This window comes from Lepidochelys kempii, chromosome 14 (genome assembly GCF_965140285.1).
Source record: "Lepidochelys kempii isolate rLepKem1 chromosome 14, rLepKem1.hap1, whole genome shotgun sequence".
Classification (NCBI taxonomy): Eukaryota; Metazoa; Chordata; order Testudines; family Cheloniidae; genus Lepidochelys; species Lepidochelys kempii.
In genome coordinates, this window is record NC_136393.1 from 31,755,731 (window position 1) to 31,778,356 (window position 22,626).

Here is a 22,626-nt window from a genome sequence, read left to right on the forward strand (position 1 = left end):
TGGCAAGAGCAGCATCCAGACAGACACAGACCCTTTGTTTCTCTCCCTCCTCCCAGCTTTTGAAAGTATCTTGTCTCCTCATTGGTCATTTTGGTCAGGTGCCAGCGAGGTTACCTTTAGCTTCTTAACCCTTTACAGGTGAGAGGAGCTTTCCCCTGGCCAGGAGGGATTTCTAAGGGGTTTACCCTTCCCTTTATATTTATGACAGCTTCTGTTGACCCAAATTGGCATTTTTTGCCAAAAAATCACGTGGGGTGTATTCCAAATGGCAGGGAGCTGTCTATACTGGTTTGTTTTGTTTTTGTTTTTTTGATTGATTGATTGATTGAGCAAGTGAATCCATGGGCAGGCAGCCATCTAAATGCCTTCGAAATCAAAGACCTTAGAAAAAGAGTGGGAATTGAATGGAATAAATTTATAACAAATGCCGAGATTCATCAGCAAGTTCAACAACCCCTAATCACTAACGACATCTGGAAAAGAAGATTGAGATATTGGGGACCTGGGTTATGAATGAAATCAGACTGTCTGCCATGGCAGGACTGTCTCAAAAGGGGCTGACCAGAAGACTCTATCAGACAATATTTGTAGAGGGGGGGGAAATTATGGGACATAGAGGCCTCTCCACGAGAGGCTAGACTTTGCATGGTCCCTACCAGCCCTACATTTCTATGATGCTCAAAGAGCAACCCAGGATAGCTGGGGATGGTGGAGCCCTGTTTGTGCCCACAACGACATCTGGAATGAATTCAGATTCACTCATACCCATCTAACTGCTTCAGCGCACAGCTCCAGTACAGACATGTTAAAAGTGACTTGCATGCCCACCCTGATCTTGCTACAACAATGCAAAACCCTAAATTAGCTAACATAGCTTCTCTGCCCCCTCCCCCCATGGCTGGAGCATTGCAGCACCTTGCGCCATAGGCACTGGAACTACAGGTGTGGGGGTACTCCAGCACCCCCTGCCTTGAGATGATTTCTATCATACACAGGGTTTACAGTTTGGTTCAGTGGCTCTCAGCACTACTAAAAATAGTTCCAGCACCCCGCCTTACGCAATCTTTAATAGCAGGGTGGCCTGGTAGATAGAGCACTGCACTGGACTCAGGACACCTGGGTTCTTACTCCTGGCTCTGCCACCAGCTTTGTGGGTGACCTTAGCTGAGTCGCAATTGTCACGGAGTCACCGGGCAATGCTCTGGAACTACTCCATCTGAAGCCACTCAGGACTCTGGGGCAGCCTCCTCTCTCTGAGCAGACTGTCTCCAGGGCAAGAAGCTTACACAGCTTCGACCTTCCTGGATCTGACCTCAGCATATTCAGCATCCCCTTCCACACCATGCACTTCCCACCGCGAGTCTGCCCGGGCGGGGTCCTGGGGAAGCCACAGTCAGCAGTGACTCAACCACTGTTGTAAAATGGAAAGTTTATTAGTCGATTGGGACACAGTAGAACTGAACTTGTTAGCACAGAAAACAGGAACATTCAGTAAAGTCCATCATGGGGGAGGGGAGCCCAGAGCCAGGGCTCTGGTACTTCCCCTGTGCCTCAAGCCAGCTGAGACTGACTCGCTTCCAGCTGTCTGGCCCCTGCCCTGCCTATTGCTCCTCCTCCGGCCTTTGTCTTGCTTTGTGGGACAAGAGTCACCTGATCGCATCCCCCTCCTGGGTCTTGGGTTATGAAGGGCCAGCCATAGCATCCATGCAGGCAGCTGGAGCAGCCCCTGCAAAAGTCACACACCCTTATTCCCACCACCTAGACACCACATACACAGGGAAACTGAGGCACACACAGCATTCAAGCAAAACAGTAAGACTCACATAGGCTCACATACAACATAACAAGGGAAAATCCCCACTACGTCACATCTCTCCCCGCTTCAAGACCGAACTGAGCGGGGTCACTTTAGCCAGTGACCTGGGCAAGTTCAGGCCTCACTCTCCGGGACAAAGCATCAGCTATAACATTTGCACTCCCCTTATTATGGACCACCTCCATCTCATAATCCTGGAAGGACAGACTCCACCTCAGGAGTTTGGCATTGACCCCTCTCATCTGGTGCAGCCACAGCAGGACGAGTGGTCTATGTACACAGTGAAGTGCCACCCAAATAGATCCAGCTGCAGCCTTTTAAGAGCCCACTCCATGGCCAGGCACTCCTTTGCTATGGCTGCATAGCCCTGCTCCCAGGGCAGCAGCTTCCTGCTCAGGTACATGATGGGGTGTTTCTCCCCCTTTGCATTGGCCTGCCCTGTGTTTGGGACATGGGTGAACACCATAAAGGGCTTGTCAAAGTCTGTGTTTCCCAGCACTGCACCCTTGACCAGAGCCTCCTTTGGGCCCTGGCTAGGTTCTCCCTGGCCAGACCCATGAGCTCAGTGAGCTTTTCCCAGAAAGTCAGTACATATTCCACCACTGATTCTCCATCAGGGGAGGCTTTTCCCTCTCATTCATCCCTCAGCAAGTCCAGGGGTCCCTTCACTCCCCTCCCATACAGCAACTGCAAAGGAGAGAACCCCATGGGTTCCTGGGGCACTTCCCTGTATGCGAACAGCAGGTGGGGTAAATACTTGTCCCAGTCCTGCAGATGCTGGCCCAGGAAAGTCCTCAGCATCATCTTCAGGGTCCCATTAAATCTCTCCACCAGCCCATTGGACTGAGGGTGATACGCCGAGGCCTAGGTATGCTGGACCCCACACTTTTCCCAGAAGCACTGGAGCAAGGTTGACAAGAAGCTGGACCTCTGGTCTGTAAGGACCTCCTTGGGGAACCCCACTCTGCTGGAAACGGTCAGCAGCACATCCATCACAGTGTCTGCCTCAACAGTAACAGATACCAAAATCTATGCCCACCAGAATGTATCTTTTCCCTGCCCAGGTCACCTTGCTGAGGGGTCCCACGATGTCCATGGTCACCTTCTGAAAAGGCTCCTCTATGACAGGCAGGTGTCTGAAGGCTGCTTCACCCTTGTCCCAGGTCTTTTGCACCCAGGACCGGCTCTAGGCACCAGCAAAGCAGCACGTGGTCAGGGAGGCACAATTCCAGGTGCGGCATTCTGGCCATCCCCCCTTTTTTTTTCTGCTTGGGCAGTTGTGTTCTCGGAGCTTGGGGCCGCAAATTTTTCGCTTGGGGCGGCAAAAAACCTAGAGCCGGCCCTGTTTGCACCTCTGGGCAAGGCAGCCCTGGTTGGCAGCAGTCCCATCCTGGCTGTGATTCCCCACACTCAGCTGGGGTCTTCGATCACCCTGGGCTCAGCTTTACCCCTGCTGTCCCAGTGAGGGCAGGCAGTGAGCCCCTTGCTTTGCTCACAACATCAGAGCCAGTGTGAGTCACCTCCCCTGGGTGCAGGGGGACAGGGAGTATCTCTCTGTTTCACTTAGCTCCAGGGCTCTGGTTACAGACAGGCAGGTATCCCGAACCTAGCAGCTCCTCCTCTCTGCCAGCCAGGTCATTTGCATTTTCACTGACAGCTTCAGTCTCAGCCGAATGGTTCCCTGGATTCAAATTCAAAACCTCGCCCATTACAGGAGCAGGGCCTGGATCCTGTCCCAAAGAGGCACAGGCATCCCCCAACAGGAGGTCACAGCTGATGTCTTGGAGAACCCCAACTACCAGCCAGCCTGACCCCTCCTGTGTCTGCACAGGGATCTGGGCCATAGGCAGGGCGAGGGGCTTCATCCCTGGGACCTTCACCCAGGTCACACAGCCCCTCAGCATCTGGTGGGTCTGCACCACCCGGGGCCTGACAACAGTTCTTTCTGTCTCAGGATCTTGTCACCCTAGGAATGTCTCCCCATTGACCACTACCTTCCGCTCCCACTGAGGGTCCGAGGGGCCTGAGCCCAGGAGAGTCCTCGCAGACATATATGCTGGGGCCAGGAGTGCCAACCCACCCATCTGGCTAAACAGCTCTATGGCCTTGGGACCCAGGAAGGGGGCTAGACACCGGAGCCTTTCCACAGGGCCAGCCTGGTTCCAATTGCCAGCCTTCCCAAAGGCCCCGAGACAGACATCTATATCTCCTCCCCCCTTAACCTGGGGCAGCAATTCAGTGTCGAGGTTCCTTGCAGAACTGGCACCCCGGGGTCCATCCCCACTCACCCCTGGATGGGTCCTTCTGGCTCTCAGCTCATCCATCACCAGTTCATGCTGCTGCTGTCTTTCCTGCTGTTCTGCTTCATGTCTTCCCTGTCTCTCATGGTTCTCTGACTCCTTGGATCTCAGCTTCAATTCCATCCATCTCAGATGCACAACGGGGAATTCGGTGGAGACCCCCTGCTGGTCGTGATCATGGATCTCTGGGAGGCCCAGCTGTTCCCAGACTCTCTCATGCCCCCAGCTGGGTCAGGAACCAGTTCCTTAGAGTGATCCTCCTCTTCCTCAGTGAACTTTCCAATGTGTAGCCCTCTCTCTCTGCACAGCTCTACAATGTCCTTCTTCAGGAGATGGTTATAGGCCATCTCCAAGCTGTTCCCAAGTGGTTACTGACTCACAGTCCTCTGATCTTTAAGCTCCCCACAGTCCCTGGGAGGAACCCCTTTCGTGCAACAGCCCTTCTCGGGGGTCCACTCATTCTTGGGGTTAAGCCGTAGGCTCCTCCGCCTCCTGGAACTGCACCTCTCTGAGCCTTCAGCACTCCTATGTCTCACCAATCCCCCTTCATTTTACTGCTCCCCAGTCACTTACTGCAGGATGCTATGTCCACAGGGTGCAGTTCAGCCCACCGCTGCCACCAGTTGTCATGGAGTCCCTGGGGCGATGCTCTGGAACTACTCCATTACAAAAGCAGTCCGGACTCTGGGGAAGCATGCCTGCCTCTCTCTGAGCAGACTGTCACCAGGGCAAGAAGCTTACACAGGCTCCACCTTCCTGGGTCTGACCTCGGTGCATTCAGCCTCCCCTTACACACCGTGCACTTCCCGCAGCAAATTTGCCCATGTGGGGCTCCTGGGGAAGCCAGAGGGTCCTGCACCCCAACTCCGCAGTCAGCAGTGATTCTCAGCCAGCATGTAGAACAGAAGTGTTTATTAGTTGACAGGGACACAGCGTAGAACTGAGCTTGTTAACACAGAAAACAGGAACATTCAGTAAAGTCCATCTTGGGAGGAGGGGAGCCCAGAGCAAGGGCTCTGGCCCTCCCCTGCACCCCGAGCCAGCCAAGACTGACTCGCTACCAACTGCCTGGCCCCTGCCCTGCCCGTTGCTCCTACTTCAGCCTTTATCTCGCTTCCAGGGCCAAGAGTCACCTGGCTGCAACCCCCTCCTGGGTCTCAGGTTATGAAGGGGGTGCCCATAGCATTCGTGCCCACAGCCGCCGCAAAAGTCACACACACTTATTCCCATCACCTAGACATTGGTGCAATACACAGGAAAACTGAGGCACACACAGCATTCATGCAAAACAGTAAGCCTCACACAGGCTCACATACAACATAAGGGAAAATCCCTACCTCGTCACTTCAATCCCACTATGTGCCTCAGTTTCCCCACCTGTAAAATGGGGGTAATAATCCAGACCTCCTTTGTAAAGTCTTTGAGATCTGCTGGTGGAGTGTGCTAGATAAGAGGTGGGGATGAGTGTTGTATTGATCCTACAACACCACCACCCCCACTACGCATATGTTATCTCTTTTACAGATGGGGGAACTAAAGCACAGACAGACTAAGGGCTGGTCTACATTAGTCCACAGTGCAGTGGGGTACATTCTCACACACAGCGGTGCGTAGTGCATTAACTGACCCCTGTGCTACACTAACACACACTAAGGCGCCCGAAGGGAGAGAGAGCTGTTTGGGCACAGAGCGCTACCTGGAAAAGCAGATTTGGAAGAGCGAGGAAAGGGATTGTCCCCTGCTGTTTAAACCCTCCTGTGTTCAGGGAAATAGGACTCCATGTATAAGTAAATAACCAAAGAGAATCCCTGGCTTTATCATCCATTTCTCCTAATGGAAGCAACCGGCAGGGCCCCGAACTTTGGCTAGCCCATGCAAAACACGCTGGGGGGGAAGAGGGGACTCCAATTCACTTGGCCCCTGTCCTCAGCAGCTGGGCCTGTATGGGGTTGAGTGACTAAGTGGGGATTTTCCCTTGTTATATTGTATGTGAGCCCACATGAATCTTACTGTTTTGCATTAATGCTGTGTGTGACTTTTGCTGCGGCTGCTCTAGCTGCCTGCTGGGGCTGCTCCTTCGTAACCTGAGACCTAGGAGGAAGATGAGATCAGGTGACTCTTGGCCCATGAAGCGAGACAAAGGCTGGAGGAGGAGCAATGGACAGGGCAGCTGCCAGGCAGCCGGAAGCGAGTCAGTCTCGCCTGGCTTGAGGTGCAGGGGGAGGGCCAGTGCCCTGGCTATGGGCTCCCCTCCCTGCAAGATGGACTTGGCTGAAAGTCACTGATTTCTGTGCTAACAAGTTCTGCCCTACGCTGTATTCCTGCTGTCTAATAAACCTTCTGTTTTACCAGCTGGCTGTGAGTCACGTCTGACTGCAGAGTTGGGGTGCAGGACCCTCTGGCTTCCTCAGGAGCCCCGCCCGGGCAGACTTGCTGTGGGAAGTGCACTGTGTGGAAGGGATGCTGAATACGCCAAGGTTAGATCCAGGAAGGTCAAAGCTGTGTAAGCTTCTTGCCCTGGAAACAGTCTGCTCAGAGAGAGGAGGCTCCCCCAGAGTCCTGACTGGCTTCATATGGAGTAGTTTCAGAGCATCGCCCCAGTGACTCCATGACAGGGTGGCCCACCGTTTTCCCAGCCAGGCTCTCGCAGGCAGCCATGGAAGCTACATGGAGCAGCAACCTGGAGAGGCCAGCTTCAGCCGTGTGAGAAGCGGCTCCTTCCTGCTCCCCCCGCAGGCCCGACTGCCAGAGACAGGGACCAAACGTGCTGGGGGTCAGGCACAGTGGGAGAAGGACACAGCCCCTCCCCTTGCAGGTAACATGCAGTGGGGAGAGCATGGCAGCCCTGGGCTGGGTGCAGGGCAGGGGGGTTGCTGGGCTGAGGAGACACATGGGATGGAAACATGTCCTCACCTTTAGATTGTGGCCCCACAGTATCAGAAGGCATGAGTCATCTATGTCCCAGGGTCTCTGCCAATCTGACCCGGGGAGATATTCCTTCCTAACCCCAAATATGGCAATCAGTTCGACCCTGAGCAGGTGGGCAAGACCCACCAGCCAGACACCTGGGGAAGAATTCTCTGTAGTAACTCAGAGCCCTTCACATCTAGTGCCCCATTTCCAGCGGTTGGAGATATTTGTCCTTAGTAATTACAGATCGGCTCCATCCTTAAATATCACCCATACATACATCTCGCCATGATTGGGACAAGCCTTGGGCTCCTGGTTGTTGGCGGAGAACTCACACACTGCTCTCTGATGCACTGTAATGTCGACAGAACAGGAGTACTTGTGGTAGACAGGAGATCCAGGAGATCAGGGTAGCCTCTGTGGTCTCTGCCAGGTGGCACCATGACGTCTCTGGGTCACTGAGATGCCTAGCACAGCTGGGTGCATGGAGCCCCGATCTCCCATGGAGCTCCTGCTGACCAGGGATCATGACCACAGCGGGAGAGGATTGGGACTCTATGCTTAATGGAGCTCTGTGGCCGAGGGGGGAACCTGGAGCTCCAGACTTCCCTGCTGGCCTCAGTGCCATCAGCTGATTCAGACTGTTCTTCTCCGGAAAACTGATGTGGGGAGAAAACAAACGTGGTTCCTGGGAAATGTCTGTTTGACATGGGAAAGTCTGACTTTTCCTTACAAACCTCGAATGCCCCAAACCCTTCTGTTTGGAAATGCTGTGGCGATGCACCCTGAGTGGTATAGCTTGTGCTGCCTTTCTTCTCTCTGGGTAGGGCTCCCCATCCAGATTACACCCCGCAGCATGCACCACGCATCTCATCAGGAGTGGATGCATCATGGGAGATGCCATCTGGCCAGAGAGCCCAGCAGTACAGGAGGCTGGGAACACGCTCCTGAGGCACCACCTCTGCACTTCCCAATCAAAACATTTCCCATGTCCAGTTGTCTCCAAAAATTCAAAGTGACAAAAAGCCCCATTCCCCCACATGCTCTGGCAGGGGGCTCCTGCGGGCATCCCTGGGAGGTTGGCACAGAGTTCTCCAGTGTTGATGTGCACTGGAGTGTCACCCCATGATGACTTCAATTCTCCGTTCTTGCTGTATTTCATGCCCCTGCCCCTGGAATCTCTCTCGGGCAGATAGCACAACAAAGGGCGTTCTGCTGAAGTGCAAGCTTTTGGTGTCAGTGTTTGACCTCCTGCTCTCTTCAGCCAGCTTGACCTGCCAATACCCAGACTGAGCATCTAGCACACCGAGTACGCTGGCTGTGGCTGGCCTGTGAGCAGGGTCACTGAGGCTGGTGTGTTCCTGCATTATTGCTTTGCTTAGGTCTCAAGGGGCTATGCATATTCACACCACACCCATGTTTTGGGCTTTTTCCTGTTGCAACCATCAAGTTAACCCATCCCAAAGGTTCCCCCGCCTCTTCAGTAATACCCAGTTGCTCTGTACATTGGAGCCCTTCTCTGCTTTGGGCATCACTGTTCATGGCAGGCATGGGGCTGCATGCCCTGCTGGCACTGCACTGGTAGATCGCTTGATTTTGCAATATTCTGGTAAACATCCCAACCCTTCTGTGACACAGTGTGAGTGTTCGGTAATATTTTTATGAAGCCGCAGTGTGCCTCAGTTTCCCTCCGCACTTTGCATTGTGACCCAGTGGTTGCAAATGAGTTAATGCTGCTCTACTGGGAAGCTCTTGGAAGCAGATAGGAACAATCCAGAAAAGCTCTCATCACAGCTTGGCTGGCTCGTCACAGTGCTGGCTTGGCTAGAGTGGCCCTATGGCTTAATCTCTGCCTCTCTGGGCTAACCCAAGTGTGACGGGTTCGGTCATAAAAACCCCCTTGGGACTGTTACCTGTGTACTTTGGGACTCACATTTGTCACTGGCTTGGCGAAATCTAATTATGGAACACATCGCCAGTTTGGGGGGGTCTGCCCTGCTTCTGACAATCTGCCCTGAGCCAGGAGCAGCGGAAACGCCCTAAAAGTGTGGGGGGGGAGGGGGCGCAGAGGTGCCCGAACCATGGCTCCACCTCCCCACGCTAGGACATCCACCGAGGCCCCACTCCTGTACCACCTCTTCCCCCGAGACCCACTCCTGCTCCACCTCTTCTCCCTAAGACTCTGTTCCCCTCTCGCTCCTCTCCGCCCTCTCCTACCCATCACTCGCCCTCATGGCTGGTAAAAAGTGATTGGGCTATGGCCCCCTGGCCTCTCTTACCCTCCCCCCAGTTCCGGTGCCCCTGCCCTGAGCTAGGCACTCCAGACAGCGTGACACCTGCATTTAACCCTGCACTGTCCTGCTATGCAGAGAGGACACCCTCCATAGTCTGCCGGTCTCACTGAGCTGGCAATGTTAGAGTCACGGAGTATCATAGAATCATAGAATATCAGGGTTGGAAGGGACCCCAGAAGGTCATCTAGTCCAACCCCCTGCTCGAAGCAGGACCAATTCTCAGTTAAATCATCCCAGCCAGGGCTTTGTCAAGCCTGACCTTAAAAACCTCTAAGGAAGGAGATTCTACCACCTCCCTAGGTAACGCATTCCAGTGTTTCACCACCCTCTTAGTGAAAAAGTTTTTCCTAATATCCAATCTAAACCTCCCCCACTGCAACTTGAGACCATTACTCCTCGTTCTGTCATCTGCTACCATTGAGAACAGTCTAGAGCCATCCTCTTTGGAACCCCCTTTCAGGTAGTTGAAAGCAGCTATCAAATCCCCCCTCATTCTTCTCTTCTGCAGGCTAAACAATCCCAGCTCCCTCAGCCTCTCCTCATAACTCATGTGTTCCAGTCCCCTAATCATTTTTGTTGCCCTTCGCTGGACTCTCTCCCATTTATCCACATCCTTCTTGAAGTGTGGGGCCCAAAACTGGACACAGTACTCCAGATGAGGCCTCACCAATGTCGAATAGAGGGGAACGATCACGTCCCTCGATCTGCTCACTATGCCCCTACTTATACATCCCAAAATGCCATTGGCCTTTTTGGCAACAAGGGCACACTGCTGACTCATATCCAGCTTCTCGTCCACTGTCACCCCTGGGTCCTTTTCCGCAGAACTGCTGCCTAGCCATTCGGTCCCTAGTCTGTAGCTGTGCATTGGGTTCTTCTACCCTGCACTTATCCTTATTGAACCTCATCAGATTTCTTTTGGCCCAATCCTCCAATTTGTCTAGGTCCTTCTGTATCCTATCCCTCCCCTCCAGCGTATCTACCACTCCTCCCAGTTTAGTATCATCCGCAAATTTGCTGAGAGTGCAATCCACACCATCCTCCAGATCATTTATGAAGATATTGAACAAAACCGGCCCCAGGACCGACCCTTGGGGCACTCCACTTGATACCGGCTGCCAACTAGACATGGAGCCATTGATCAGTACCCGTTGAGCCCGACAATCTAGCCAGCTTTCTACCCACCTTATAGTGCATTCATCCAGCCTATACTTCCTTAACTTGCTGACAAGAATACTGTGGGAGACCGTGTCAAAAGCTTTGCTAAAGTCAAGAAACAATACATCCACTGCTTTCCCTTCATCCACAGAACCAGTAATCTCATCATAGAAGATGATTAGATTAGTCAGGCATGACCTTCCCTTGGTGAATCCATGCTGGCTGTTCCTGATCACTTTCCTCTCATGCAAGTGCTTCAGGATTGATTCTTTGAGGACCTGCTCCATGATTTTTCCAGGGACTGAGGTGAGGCTGACTGGCCTGTAGTTCCCAGGATCCTCCTTCTTCCCTTTTTTAAAGATTGGCACTACATTAGCCTTTTTCCAGTCATCCGGGACTTCCCCGGTTCGCCACGAGTTTTCAAAGATAATGGCCAATGGCTCTGCAATCACAGCCGACAATTCCTTTAGCACTCTCGAATGCAACTCATCCGGCCCCATGGTCTTGTGCACGTCCAGCTTTTCTAAATAGTCCCTAACCACCTCTATCTCCACAGAGGGCTGGCCATCTCTTCCCCATTTTGTGATGCCCAGCGCAGCAGTCTGGGAGCTGACCTTGTTAGTGAAAGCAGAGGCAAAAAAAGCATTGAGTACATTAGCTTTTTCCACATCCTCTGTCACTAGGTTGCCTCCCTCATTCAGTAAGGGGCCCACACATTCCTTGGCTTTCTTCTTGTTGCCAACATACCTGAAGAAACCCTTCTTGTTACTCTTGACATCTCTGGCTAGCTGCAGCTCCAGGTGCGATTTGGCCCTCCTGATATCATTCCTACATGCCCGAGCAATATTTTTATACTCTTCCCTGGTCATATGTCCAACCTTCCACTTCTTGTAAGCTTCTTTTTTATGTTTAAGATCCACTAGGATTTCACCGTTAAGCCAAGCTGGTCGCCTGCCATATTTACTATTCTTTCGACTCATCGGGATGGTTTGTCCCTGTAACCTCAACAGGGATTCCTTGAAATACAGCCAGCTCTCCTGGACTCCTTTCCCCTTCATGTTAGTCCCCCAGGGGATCCTACTCATCCGTTCCCTGAGGGAGTCGAAGTCTGCTTTCCTGAAGTCCAGGGTCCGTATCCTGCTGCTTACCTTTCTTCCCTGCGTCAGGATCCTGAACTCAACCAACTCATGATCACTGCCTCCCAGATTCCCATCCACTTTTGCTTCCCCCACTAATTCTACCCGGTTTGTAAGCAGCAAGTCAAGAAAAGCGCCCCCCCTAGTTGGCTCCTCTAGCACTTGCGCCAGGAAATTGTCCCCTACGCTTTCCAAAAACTTCCTGGATTGTCTATGCACCGCTGTATTGCTCTCCCAGCAGATATCAGGAAAATTAAAGTCACCCATGAGAATCAGGGCATGCGGTCTAGTAGCTTCCGCGAGCTGCCGGAAGAAAGCCTCATCTACCTCATCCCCCTGGTCCGGTGGTCTATAGCAGACTCCCACCACTACATCACTCTTGTTGCACACACTTCTAAACTTAATTCAGAGACACTCAGGTTTTTCTGCAGTTTCGTACCGGAGCTCTGAGCAGTCATACTGCTCCCTTACATACAGTGCTACTCCCCCACCTTTTCTGCCCTGCCTGTCCTTCCTGAACAGTTTATAACCATCCATGACAGTACTCCAGTCATGTGAGTTATCCCACCAAGTCTCTGTTATTCCGATCACGTCATAGTTCCTTGACATCACCAGGACCTCCAGTTCTCCCTGCTTGTTTCCAAGGCTTTGTGCATTTGTATATAAGCACTTGAGATAACCTGTTGATCGCCCCTCATTCCCAGTATGAGGCAGGAGCCCTCCCCTCCCAGACATTCCTGCCTGTGCTTCCTCCCGGTATGCCGCTTTCCCACTTACCTCAGGGCTTTGGTCTCCTTCCCCCGGTGAACCTAGTTTAAAGCCCTCCTCACTAGGTTAGCCAGCCTGCTGGCAAAGATGCTCTTCCCTCTCTTCGTAAAATGGAGCCCGTCTCTGCCCAGCACTCCTCCTTCATGGAACACCATCCCATGGTCAAAGAATCCAAAGCCTTCTCTCCGACACCACCTGCGTAGCCATTCGTTGACTTCCACGATTCGACGCTCCCTACCCAGGCCTTTTCCTTCCACGGGGAGGATGGACGAGAACACCACCTGCGCCTCCAACTCCTTTATCCTTCTTCCTAGAGCCACATAGTCCGCAGTGATCCGCTCAAGGTCATTCTTGGCAGTATCATTGGTGCCCACGTGGAGAAGCAGGAAGGGGTAGCGATCCGAGGGCTTGATGAGTCTCGGCAGTCTCTCCGTCATATCGCGAATCTTAGCCCCCGGCAAGCAGCAGACTTCTCGGTTTTCCCGGTCAGGGCGGCAGATAGATGACTCAGTCCCCCGGAGGAGAGAGTCCCCGACCACCACCACCCGCCTTCTCCTCTTGGGAGTGGTGGTCGTGGAACTCCCAACCTCAGGACATAGCATCTCATGCCTTCCAACCAGCGAAGTCTCCTTCTGCTTTCTCGCCCCAGACATATCATCTGGTCCACTCTCGGCAACGGTACCTGCGGAGAGAACATGAAAGCGGTTAGTTACCTGTGTCTGTGTTACTGGAACCCGGACATTCCGCTTACCTCTTCTGGAGGTCACATGTTGCCAAGCTTCTTCACTGGCCTCTTGGCTCCTCTGTGCAACCTGCTCTATATCTGTAGAGCTTTGTGCCCCTAGAAGCCTATCCTGAGTTTTGTCCAGGAAATCCTCCGTTTCTCGTATGCAACGCAGGGTCGTTATCTGTTGCTCCAGACCTTCAATCTTCTCTTCCAGTATGGAGACCAGCTTGCACTTTGTACACACAAAGTCGCTTCTGTCCTGTGAAAGAAAGACAAACATGGCACATCCAGTGCAGGTCACAACAGCTGAACCCCCCCCCTTCCATATCACCTTCCTACTACGAGCTTCCTCAGAGCAGTTTGCAAGACGTAAGCCTCACTGGGCTCACTCCAGGCAAACTCCTGCTGTGAGCTGCTCTGCTGTCCCCGCTGGTTCACTGCCGCTCAGCTGGTTCCCGAAGCTCTGGCTATTTTTAAACAGCCAGGCTTCCCTGTCGCAAACAAACAGACACCCTACTGCCCGCCCCCTGCAGGCTAGCAGCCAATCAGACACTCACTCAGGCTCTCACACTGCCCCCCCCCCCCAGCAAACACACGCTGGGATACTTCCTCAGCAAGCAAACAAACACAGACTCAGATACTTACCAGTCCCAGGCAAACTCCTGCTGTGAGCTGCTCTGCTGTCCTTGCTGCTCAGCTGGTTCGCCGCCTATGGGCGGGGGAGGCTATGGGCGGGGGAGGCTAGACTTGTCCTATATTCTGTCCCAGGGATGCAGTTTGCTTGTGCCCCGGGGTTAGAGTGACCAGACAGCAAGTGTGAAAAATCAGGACAGGGGGTGGGAGGTAATAGGAGCCTATATAAGAAAAAGTTAAAATCAGGACATCTGGTCACCCTACCCGGGGTCAATGTCGCATTTCATGGGTGTTTCTTCTGGTCCCATTGGGATAGTTACCTGTGCTTCCCCTGACCTCTTCCTCCTTCTGTATCAGAGCTAAACAGGAAGCTGGGTCATTGGTGTGAAACTCCTCTCCTCGGAGGGGTGCTCCGGTTGCATGCCCAACACTTTTCTGCTTGCCTGTGAGGTGTGGTTCCTGAAGAACGGTCTGCTTTGCGGCTCTTCCCTAGCTTTGACTGCTGCACTGCACCGGTTGCAAACCTGGGTGTGTGTGTGTGTGTGCGAGTGAGTGAAAGGGGACCTGACAGTGTTCAGTCAGCTCTACTGATCAGACACCCAAAGTCCAGTTACTATGGGCGGGGGAGGTGCTGGGTCATCACCTGCACCAGACCCTACTCAGCCAGGGCTGCCTGCTACTTGTGTCAGGTGGTTGCAGCTCCCAGCCCCAGCAAAGCATGCAAGTCCCTCCTGACCTGGGCTGGGGAGGTGGGGTGGTGGGAGGAGAAAAGCAGCAAGTAATGGGGTAGGGAGGAGGGAAGAGGACTGGATGGGACAGAGTCTCAGGGGAAGAGGCGGGGCAGGGGCAGGGCCTCAGGGGGAAGCGGTGGGGCAGGGGCGGTTCTGGCACTCCTGCTGTAGCATCCAGTTTTTAAATATTACCAAGTTGGCAACCTGTGTGTGTGTGTGTGTGTGTCTCTGATTGATTGCTGGTTGTACCTCTCTGTTCATCATGTGCACATCTTGACTTGTGTTAGTAAGTGCTTGCACTTGCTTTTTGCATCATGCATGTCTCCTGTCCTCTGGCTATTCTAAAGGCTTCTCCTGGTGTTAAATTGTCCTCCATTAGTCGTTTTTTTCTTGTATTGGAGTTTGATCCCATTCAGAGTCTGTCCTGCAGTGTGTCCTCACTGTCTGGCAAAGCGCCGTCTTTTATTCTCAGCCATAGCTGGCTTACCCATTCACAGGATGACCAGACAGCAAATGGGAAAAATCGGGACAGGGGTGGGGGGTAAGAGGCGCCTATATAAGACAAAGCCCCAAATATCAGGACTGTACCTATAAAATCGGGACATCTGGTCACCCTACCCACTTATCAGTTGTTTCAACAGGCCCCTGGTAGAAAACTCTTCTTTGTATGGAGGTGTTTTTCTTTGGAAAACAATAGGCCTGAAAGAGCTTTTCTGGATTGTTCCTATCTGCTTCCACGAGCTTCCCAGTAGAGACCCCTGCTCTGCAGATATCTTTGCCTTTTTACCCAGGACACATTACAAAGGGATTGGTTCTCCGGGCCGCACACCGCCTTTCTAATTCAGCTCCTGCAAACAACAGCTCCTTCTGCTTAGCCCGGTTCTGCGCTGTGCTTCTGGTCCTGCAGCCCCTATGCAGCACATTTCTCGCCTTGTGTGGAACGAAAGCCAGGGTCTGTTTCGGTTTTGTTCTGACTCCATGTATTGCTCGCGGTGCAGACTGTTCCCAGGAATGGCGATCCACATGGGGCGGGGGGAACTACATAGGCTTTCAAACACACATTGTACACACACTCGGAGACAGCCAGTGTATCAGACTCACTGTCGGTGCCTCTAGTGGAGAGATAGCACCCTGCATAGGCGCTGACTACATGGGTGCTCTGGGGCTGGGCCAGAGATGTGTCCACCATAAGATCCTTTAATGCTCTGCCAGTGTGGCGAGGTGAGCGTAAAAAGGTATGTTGCACACAGCAACACCTAGTGGCTGAGGAGTGTAATACATTTTAGCATTCCATTACATCTCTGTCTTTAAGTTTTACATTCCTACCATAAACACTATTGACACAATCACATTGTCTTTGAAGTTCAGTAGTGATTAGTCAGTTAAGTGTCTCTGAATCGTACTGGCTTTCTAATTACCCATCCCAAACACATAACAGCTTGGTTATCTGCCTGTCCATTGGTGGCAATGACTGGCTGTGGTCAGTCTGGAAGCCTTGAGGTTCCCTTTTCTTGGTCTTCATCTGCCATGTGTAGAGTTTGTTCTGCCAATTGTTTCTTTCTGAGGTACACACTGTAGATGTTGATGGTTCCTATTGAACTCACCCTATCAGTCTCGATCACATACAATCTGGGCATTAAATTATTTTTCTTTATGCAACTGGAGTTCTCCATCCTGTTTAACACCAAAACGGTCCAGACCCGGCAGTTCTCTAACTGAGGGATGTCTCCTGTAAAAGTGTTCGAAAACTCTTAAGCCTTTTTATCCGATTTGGCTGCTCTCTTCATGTCTGGCCACTTTCGAGATAGGTACTTTTCCAAAGTCAAGACAGTAGTTCTGAGTTGTCTTCCCATCAGGAGTAGTGCTGGACTGCAACCAGTTGCACTTGTTGGTGTTGATCTGTAGCTCAGAAGAGCAAGGAATGCTATAGGATTTTCTTGGCTGTCCGTACATTTCGCTCAGCCTATCCATTCACTTGTGGATAGTGTGGGCTGCTAGTAAGGTGATCAAAATCCTATTTCATTTGGAATTACTTGAATTCTGCTGCAGTGAATTGTGGTCGGTTGTCCATCATCAGATGTTCTGGAACACCGAACTAAGCAAAAGTACACTTCAGTTTCTTGATAACACTGTAACCTGATGTATCTTTCAAGTACATTATTTCTACATACCTGGAAAAATAGTCCTCTGAATCTGCATAAATCTGCAGATAACCTCTTCCAAGGCCTGGCTGGTAGAGGTGTTGAGTTGTTGTGTTGGTCTGTTCATTCTGCAATGTTCACATGCAGATACTTCATTTCATATGTCCTTCCTGGTGCCTGGCCACCATGCTGTCTGGTTGGCCTGTTCACATTTAGTCAATCCTTGATGTGCTTCAGGGATGAGGTTTAGGATTTGTCCTCTCATTTCATTTGGAATCACAATACCATCACCTTTAATTGTGAGTCCATTTGACTCGCTTAATTGTCCGTGCACCGCAAAGTAGTCTCTTGTCACTTCCTTAGTGTTCTGTCGCTACTTGGGCCAGCCGCCCCTAGGGTAACTTAGAACTTCCTGAATCATAGACTATCAGGGTTGGAAGGGACCTCAGGAGGTCATCTAGTCCAACCCCCTGCTCAAAGCAGGACCAATCCCCAACTAAATCTGAACTAAAACTGAAGTTGTGTGTCTGTCAAGATTGCTTTTTGGAGCTGGTGAAGTCTCTTTTCTGACTCTGCTCTCCACAGCCTCCACATATGCCTTTACGTCATCTTCGAGCTCACAGGTAATTGAGTGTGATGCTGGGCTCCATGACCGGGTGTCTGCTACCACCAGATTCTTCCCAGGAACTTAATAAGTAATTGGGTTAAATCTCATTAACCTTAGCAACAGACATGGCAGTGCTTGATCCAGGTCTGTTCCATTGATGAGGGTTACAAGCGGTTTATGGTCTGTTATCAGTGTGAAAGAATCCAACCCACACAGATATCTGTAAAAGTTCTCACATGCCCATATGCATGCCAGGCATGCTTTTCAATCGGTGCATACACTTGTCTGCTGCTGTGAGCATGTGAGAACCAAATGCAGCTGGCTTCTGCTCAGATCCATGTTGTTGCAACAATACAACACCCGGGCCATAGCTTCTTACATCCGCATTGACCTTGGTGAGTCTGTACACATTGCAGTACTTGAGAACTGGATGGTTTGAGATAATTTCTTTTACCTTTTTGAAGGCAATGGCTTGATTTGGCCCCCATAACCAAGAAATGTTGGACTTTAACAGCTCATTCAGTGGCTGGGGGGCATGGATCAGCATTCATGTCACGCTCCCCGTCAGTACCCAGCCTGGGCCAGGGAAGCTAATGATCCAACCAGTGGAACAAATTCAGTGATGAACACTGGTCACGTGCCACAGGAGGCACATTGTGCATATGCTAAAAACACTGAGTGGGTTTGTCACTATAGAAAGTTCTGGTAGGTATCGACCAAGGTAATTTACCATTCCCAGTACATCTCAGTTTTGATGCGTTAGTTGGTGCATTCAATTCTCAGATTGCTTTTACTTTCTCATGGCTAGGACTATGAACCCCCAGTACAGATAGAGGTGCAAGACTGTTTTCAGGCTCTCTGCACAGGTACTACTGCAGAGAAGGATTTGGAAGAGCCCCCTGGGAGAAGGGATCAGAAGAAGACCCCATCAGCTGAAAGACATGGGATGCATTGTGCTAGGCATGGGGGTTCTATGATCACGACTCCCAAGAGAAGGAGATGAGTAGTGGTGGTTGGGGACTCCCTCCTAAGCGGGACGGAGTCATCCATCTGCCAACCAGACTGGAAGACTCAAGAAGTGTGCTGCTTGCCTGGAGCTAGAATCCAGGATGTGATGGAGTGTTTGTCGAGACTGAACAAGACCTCGGACCGCTACCCCTTCCTACTTCTCCACGTGGGCACCAATGATACTGCCAAGAATGACCTTGAGTAGATCACTGCAGACTACGTGACTCTGGGAAGAAGGATAATGGAGTTTGAGGCACAAGTCATGTTCTGTCCATCCTCTCTGTTGAAGGAAAAGGCCCAGGTAGGGACCGTTGAATTGTGGAGGTGAATGCATGGTTATGCAGGTGGTGTTGGAAAGAGGGCTTTGGATTCTTCGACCATAGGATGCTGTTCCTGGAAGAAGGATTGCTAGGAAGAGATGGGATCCACCTAACGAAGAGAGGGAAGAGCATCTTTGCAGGCAGGCTTGCTAACCTAGCGAGGAGGGCTTTAAACTAGGTTCACCAGGGGATGGTGACCTAAGCCCAGAGGTAAGTAGGGGAGTGGGATACTGGGAGGAAACACAAGGAGGAGGGTACTGTTACCCAAAATTGGGCCAGCTAGTAAGCTTAGGGAGAACTAATGACCCACCAGAGTTTGGCAGAAAGCAGCATGTTTATTATACTGATAGCTAAGCTCAAAAGAAGGGTGGGGGTGTCACACTTACACTCGCATACTCATGCTCCCAGGACAGGCATGGCACTGGAAATGTCAGGATCCTTCAAGGTAAATGTCCTACAGCGCAGCGATGGACGGTGCAATGAAAGTAAGACTTCCTGAGGCACGATGGAATGCAACACGGTGAACCACTGGCCAGGTAGTCCGGGCAAAGGGCCTTCACGGGAGGTACAATCTTGTGAGTGCACTCCCGAGTACATGGCCCCATCCCCTTTTAAGGACCTGCTCCTCATGGCCTGTGACTAGAGATGACTTGGCCACAGCTGGTTGGTCACACTCCACCTCGGGCAGTGTCCATGCACTGGGCATGTGATCATTGTCTAATCAGAGTCCCAGACACCTTGTCTACCTGGGAGCTCTTCTGATCTTCCAGCTTCTCAAGCAGCCCATTCATCCCACCAGCATTCCAGGAGGGAGGGGGAGGGAGAAAGCCACTTCACAGGTATTCAAAGAGGGAGGGGAGACAAAAAGGTGGGGGAAAGTGTAAAAGACCTTTTGGACCTACAGGTTATACAGAGCATAGTCATACAGAACATACAGCTCACTGCTACTCCTACAAGAGGTACAAGATGGGAAGCCTCCTGATTCATATTGAGAAAGTAGGGCAATTGGCTAGTTATCTTAGGTACATGTACAAGAACGCAAGAAGCCTGGGAAACAAGCAGGAAGAATTGGAAGTCCTGGCACAATCAAGGAACTATGATGTGATTGGAATAACAGAAACTTGGTGGGGCAGTTCACATGACTGGAGCACTGTCATGGATGGGTATAAACTGTTCAGGAAGGACAGGTAGGGGAGGAAAGGTGGAGGAGTTGCATTGTATGTAAGAGAGCGGTATGATTGCTCAGAGCTCCAGTTTGAAACTGGAGAAAAGCCTTGTTGAGAGTATTTGGATTAAGTTTAGAGCGAGAGCAACAAGGGTGATGTTTCAGAGTAGCAGCCATGTTAGTCTGTATTCGCAAAAAGAAAAGGAGTACTAGTGGCACCTTAGAGACTAACTAATTTATTTGAACATAAGGGTGATGTTGTGGAGGGCGTGTGCTATAGACCACCGGATCAGAAGGATGACATAGACGAGGCTTTCTTCGGACAACTAACTGAAGTTTCCAGATCACAGGCCGTCATTCTAATGGGGGACTTCAATCACCCTGACATCTGCCGGGAGAGCAATATAGCAATGCATAGACAATCCAGAAAGTTTTTGGAGCGTGATGGGGACAACTTCCTGTACAAGTGCTGGAGGAACAGACTAGGGACTGTGCTCCTCTTGACCTGCTGCTTACAAACAGGTAAGAATTGGTAGGGGAAGTAGAAGTGGGTGGCATGCATGTGATCATGAGATGTGTTAGGGGGCTTATTCCTTCACCCACTTACTTCTCTGGTCCTTCTCGCATGAACAGAGAGCAACAATACCCAAAGTCCAAAGGTGCTAACAATTCGATGTTTATTGGGATGAACTTCCAGCAAGCATGATTCCAGTTTCCTTCCTTAGTGTCCCCCTTTCCAGCTCTGACACCACCTGTGTCCCTGTTCCCATTCCTGCCCTTTGCTAAACATGATTCCAATTTCCCCACCCCCATTCCCTGTTCCCATTCCCCACCCCCACCCACACACTCACTTCCTGATTGACTACAGACTATATAGTAAAACTTGAGTTCTGCTTAGCTATACCTTAACCTGTCATTTTCCTGAAATTTAACTAACCAATCCTAACATATTGTAATAGGATTATGTAACCAATTATATCCCACCACCTTAATTAGTTTACACCCAGCAAAATTAATTATACAGCAGACAGGAACAATCTCAGAACCAGACAGAAATTATACAGACAAATCATAGGGAAATGACAGGTTTCAGAGTAACAGCCGTGTTAGTCTGTATTCACAAAAAGAAAAGGAGTACTTGTGGCACCTTAGAGACTAACCAATTTATTTGAGCATGAGCTTTCGTGAGCCTCAGCTCACTCCGATGAAGTGAGCTGTAGCTCACGAAAGCTTATGCTCGAATAAATTGGTTATTCTCTAAGGTGCCACAAGTACTCCTTTTCTTTCATAGGGAAATGGGGACTACAGTGATAGAACAACAAAGAAATGAGGATTTCACATCCCAGCTATTGCTAAGTGAGTTCTTGCATCCGATGAAGTGAGCTGTAGCTCACGAAAGCTTATGCTCAGATAAATTGGTTAGTCTCTGAGGTGCCACAAGTACTCCTTTTCTTTTTTCGAATACAGACTAACACAGCTGTTACTCTGAAACTTGTCAGATAGGATGCTATCAAACTAAGTTTCCTTTTACATCTTCTAGGCACTTCCCTTTCTCTGGAGGTGATAGGCATTATCAGGACAGGACTGTATTCCTAACAGCCCAAAAGCACCTGATTTGGACGGGTTTGGAATGTGAGGATGTGACCGTTCACTTCCCAGCTTATGGCTGCCTCTGCTGCTTAGCCAAAGGCCTTAGCCTAAGCACAGGGCCTCAGACTGTCACAGTGAGAGAAGGACCTTACACTGGCAGACAGTGATTTTGATTCTTTCTTTTATACCTCTAGAACTAGCCAAGTGATAAGAATACAACTAAATTCTTAGAGTATAGGCCTTTACAGACAGGCCTGAATATCTATATCCTAACAAGATGGTTGAGTTCAGGATCCTGACACAAGGAGGAAAGGAGAGTAGCACAATACAGAACCTAGACTTCAGAAAAGCAGACTTAGACTCCCTTAGGGAACTGATGAGCAGGATCCCCTGGGAGGCTAATATGAGGGGGAAAGGAGTCCAGGAGAGTTGGCTGTATTTTAAAGAAGCCTTATTGAGGATACAGGAACAAACCATCCCAAAGTGCAGAAAGAATAGCAAATATGGCTGGTGACCAGCTTGGCTTAACAGTGAAATCTTCGGGGCGCTTAAACTCAATAAGGAAGCTTACAAGAAGTGGAAATTTGGACAGATGACTAGGGAGGAGTATAAAAATATTGCTAGAGCATGCAGGGGTGTAATCAGGAAGGCCAAGGCACAACTGGAATTGCAGCTAGCAAGGGATGTGAAGGGTAACAAGAAGGGTTTCTACAGGTATGTTAGCAACAAGAAGAAGGTCAGGGAAAGTGTGGGACCCTTACTGAATGGGGGGAGGCAACACAGTGACAAATGATGTGGAAAAAGCTGAAGTACTCAATGCTTTTTTTGCCTTGGTCTTCACAGACAAGGTCAGGTCCCAGACTGCTGCACTGGGCATGTCATAAATATAAAGGGAAGGGTAACAACTTTTATGTATGCAGTAACATAAAATCCCCCCTAGCCAGAGGTACTGACAGAGGTACAGAATCATTTTACCTGTAAGGCGTTAAGAAGCTAAATAACCTGGTTGGCACCTCACCGAAAGACCAATAAGGAAAGAAGATACTTTCAAATCTGGGAGGGGTAGGGGGGAAGTGAGAGGTTTTGCTTATACTCTCTTTGTTTGTTCCCCCTGGATAGAGAGAGAGAGAGAGAGAGACCAAGCAGGTAAACCATCTCTTGAAAAGATACCTTGAAACGATACACCTAAAATGACAGAAATTATAAGTAATAGCAAGGAAATGCATTAGATTATCTTTTGTTTTAGCTTGTGAATTTTCCCTATCCTAAGAGGGAGGTTTATTCCTGTTTTTGTAACTTTAAAGTTGAGCCTAGAGGGGAAT

General features: G+C 50.6%; 1 protein-coding gene across 2 annotated transcripts in view; it reads left to right on the forward strand.

Annotated features, from left to right (window-relative positions):
• The first annotated feature begins 6,300 nt into the window (after positions 1-6,300).
• The window catches only part of TEKTL1 (tektin like 1), a 37,794-nt gene continuing 21,468 nt past the window's right edge, over positions 6,301-22,626 (forward strand). For both annotated transcript variants that reach the window (XM_073311982.2, XM_073311983.2), the window contains exons 1-2: positions 6,301-6,931; positions 19,966-20,236. The gene's annotated coding sequence lies outside the window, so the exon portion shown is untranslated. The remainder of the gene's footprint in view (positions 6,932-19,965; positions 20,237-22,626) is intronic.